Source organism: Apium graveolens, chromosome 3, assembly GCF_009905375.1.
Source record: "Apium graveolens cultivar Ventura chromosome 3, ASM990537v1, whole genome shotgun sequence".
Lineage (NCBI taxonomy): Eukaryota > Viridiplantae > Streptophyta > Magnoliopsida > Apiales > Apiaceae > Apium > Apium graveolens.
This window is the reverse complement of record NC_133649.1, coordinates 166,139,938-166,144,222: the sequence shown is the minus strand read 5'-3', so window position 1 is coordinate 166,144,222 and position 4,285 is coordinate 166,139,938.

Genomic DNA, 4,285 nt, shown 5'->3' with positions numbered 1-4,285 from the left:
AAACTATATATATATAGAGAGCGAAAAGTTCTATGGAGACCACTTTTTTATCGGAGACCTTGGAGACCACATATGTTCTGCAATCAAAACACTATAAAATTTATTATTTTTATGAAGTATGTTCTACGAGTATCACTAATTCATTAAAATTATTGAAGATCATTTAAGTTTAATAAGTAGAATGTGTATGTTCTGCAAGCTGAACAAATGTTCTGCAAACTTAACATGTTTTGCAGAATAAAGTATTTTTGTAATCTTTTACATGCAGTACATATATGATATTCAAGATTTTGAATAAAATAAAGATCTTTGTAGAGCATGATTCACAAAACAATATGTTTTTCAATGTTTTTATGCAACATTCTACTTGCAGAACACAAGTGGTCTCCAAAAAAAAGTGGTCTCCATAGAACTTAACCCTATATATATATATATATATATATATATTATACTCGGGAACATCGACTCCCGGTTTAGAAAATGTTCACATTTGGGTCCCCTATACTAAAGTATACGCAACTACTGCTTATCTCTAGCATAGGTATTATGCAGTTTATAAGCATCTGAATTGATAAAATAATATAAAGATTTCACAACATGCATATATCTACCATATCAACATGCTCCAATATATCGCAAGATTTGCTAATAACAGTCATGCACTTATCTCAAGATAATGCATCAATATGTCTACATCACAACAACAGTATAACGGGTAGAAAACTTGCCTGAGAGTACGGGGGTAGTCGGGGGTCTGAAATCACTCTGGTAACCTACAATGTCATCAATGTACAAGGTTAACCTTCGGTCACCATGCGACTACTCAATTCTTAACACTTAGGAGCGCTAACGCTCGACTACTAGGTTGTTTACTAACGGCGTCGCTTATGCACCCTCGGCTCCACTATTTTTATTAAATTGAGAAATAACATTTTTAAGGCGAATCCAACTCGAGACTCTTATTTACTGTCCCGTACAGGTTATCAAAAAGTTTCGGGACTAACGAAGCCTTTTACGATTTCCGAAAACATTTTACAAGTTCGGCGTTTAGTAAAAGTATCGCCGCGAAATACCGTTTATTAAAACGGTCATTTCTCCTAAACCGTAAGTCTGTTTTAGGCGAACCACATATCAAAACGAATTTTACAACATGCTCTATCTAGTCATGGTGTGGTTAGGGTCTGGACAGTGAGGCTTGCATGCCTACTGTCTAGTGCAAGTTCGGTTTAAAAGAAATCGGGCATTACGAGGGCTACGTTTACATGCTTTTCCACTTCTAGACTATACCAAAACAACAAGCAATAAACCAATCAAGACCTTGTACTATAATACTTAACCAAGTCAAAACTCTTTCATAAGCAAACCATTTCAAACCACTCCTCCAATGTTTTCAACCAACAACAACAATAACCACTAAAAACCAACCATTAACTAACTATACATACATAATCAAACTACTCATCACTTTTAACCACAAATCTTAAACAAAACTCAAAGTTAAGATCAAGATTCTAGAGTTTATACCTTCCTTGGAGAGTGGGTAATGCTTAACAATCCTTAGATGATCCTTAATAGCCTTATAATGATCAAAACCTCAAAAAAAAATCAAGAACACAACATTAGTTCTTGAGTTAACTATTGATCTGAACTATAAAATATTAAAAACGGAATTGAGAATCAAGGAGGTGAGGAGAGTGGTTACCTTAAATGTGTAGAGCTTCTCGAGGGCTTCGATTTGATAGGTAGAACGCGAAAAACGGCCAAGGAAAACTCAAGATACAAGCATTTCATCTTCCTCCATTTTCATCTCTCTTTCCTCTCGAGTTTTTTGATAAAAATGGGGTAGAGAAAGTGTTTGACTTGGTTTGTGGTGATAAGGAAGTGATGAGAAAATATTTGTTTGGTTATTGGTTGATTAATGTGAGTGGAAGGTGACATAAGCTTGTTTGGTCACCAATGAGCTCATCCTCCTTGCCACTTGTCGAGAGCTTATGGTGGAAGCATCTTTAAGCTTAATCCTTGAATTAAGATGTTAATTAAGTGTCTTAATCTTGCACTAATTGACTCTTCTTCTTGCCGCTTGCATTACTTAGTCGTTTAATTATTTTACGATTCGTTTATCGTTCGTTCTCGTTAATCGTTCGAGGAAACGTATCAGTGGTTTCATTGTCAGGGGCTCTATAAATCCTTCTTAATATCCTTTATTCCTTCTTTAATCACCTTTTATAATCCTTGAGTTTAAATCCCTAATTCTTATTCCTTCCACATAATTCCTTCAGTGTCCGGTGGATTCTCGAGAAAAATGAAAGTGTCTGGTTTCGAATTCTAACGACTTTTACATTCACTCATTCTCATTATAGAATACTAATACGAACTCAGAATTTCGATAAAAGGACTCCTATATAGCGTGGTCTAATAATTTTCCTTAATCAGCATCATCAGCAAAAGTTACTATTCATTAGAGTTTCAAAAATTCCAAAAATTGGGGTTATTACAATGCTATAATACTTAACTACCACAAATGTATATGATATTATAATCATGATAATCAAGATAGTAGCACTAAGTACGAGATACTGGATTACTGATAAATTCACAAGTCCTTTAAATATTGAAGATTTAATACTTGTGAACTTATATGAAGAATTCCTTATATATGGGATTTCCAACTAATATGCAATGAATGATATCTCACACTTACAAACCAGTCTTGAAGGATTAATTTTAACAAGTGATTTAATAAGTGTTTCTGCAAGTGACTCTTTGACTAAAAGACATGCTCTCGAAATAAATGATACCTGGTGTGAAGGTGCCTTGTCATAGAGTGTTCCACAGAGTTGTTGGATTTGAAGTTATTTCTCATCATAACAAGAAATCAATCTTCTTTCATGAAATTGACAGCTTCCTGAGATGCTTCTCCTGTCACTTATGTTGACAGCTTCAGAGATACTTCTCATGTTTTTTTTACAACCTGCATAATCTAAATTTATATAGCCAAACATGTTAAGTATAATATCTTTAGGGTACTTTAATCCAAGAGTTGATAGTCCCTTAAGATATCTAATAATCTTGTTAATAGCTATAAGATTGGATTCTCTAGGATCCACTTGGAACCTTGCACTTTGGCATCTTGAGAACATTACATTTTATCTATTAGCATTTGAGTAAAAGAGTGAGCTTGTCATACCTCTATGACTTGTCATTGTTACCTGAGTTGCACTGATCAAGCTTAAGTGGTTCTTATGGGTAAGTAGTCTTGACATGTTCAGAATCTTCCAAATTTTGCATCTTCAAAAGATCCTTAACTTACTTGTATTGTCATCATTCTTTCGATTACTTGTGCTCCTAAAAGAATTATTCTTTTGGATTGCTTGAGCTCCTAAAAGAATTATTCCATTGGCTTGCTTGAAGTAAACCCAAAAAGAATTGCAACTTTCCAACATGCTCCTCCATACCTACTCTGCAATTAATTAGCAAATAATCTTGCACAAGTCTTTGTTAGTACACCAACATATAATATTATCATTATATCACTGCACATATAAAATAATATATTTGTGCCTAGTGATACGAGAGTATTAATATGACGACTCTACTAGTTCTTATTAAACTGTAACTTCAGTTAGAGTGTCATACCATGTCCTTGACGATTTCTTGAGTAGTATAATAGTTCATACCAACCTGAAGTGAGCTTGTGAGGAAGAGATATACAGAGTCCAATAGATCTGCAACTGCAAAGTCCATGAACTATTGTGCATTGACAACTTCCTTTGACTCACCAACCAGGAGTACACTTGTTCACACTTAACAGAGTCCAATTCCAGGTAGAATGTACAACAGGTGTCTGATATGTCGTAATATCCTCAAGTCTCGTCACTGGTACTTTCTGTCAGATACTGCTTCCTGATAATAACCAAGCATCCAGTTTGGCCTTGTCCCTCGTAACAATGCCATTGTCATCCAGTTTGAATTCTGGTTATCCTTGTAACAATTACAATATTGTCATTTGTTTTGGATACCAGCTTCCCTACAATCTGCTTGTTGATTGATTGAGCTCATCTTGCTTTACAATCACCCAATCAATCCGGATCTATCAGAGCTTCTGTAACTTTCTTAGTTTCTTCTTCAGATAAAAAACTAGAGAAATAATTATTCACACTTAGTAGCCCTGCTAATCATTACTCCACCATCGAGATCACTTAAGAACTAGACTTTGGGAATAATATTGACATCAAACCCTTTGTCTCAACAAATATGTTCTTTAGTCTCCTCTGATATTCAATAT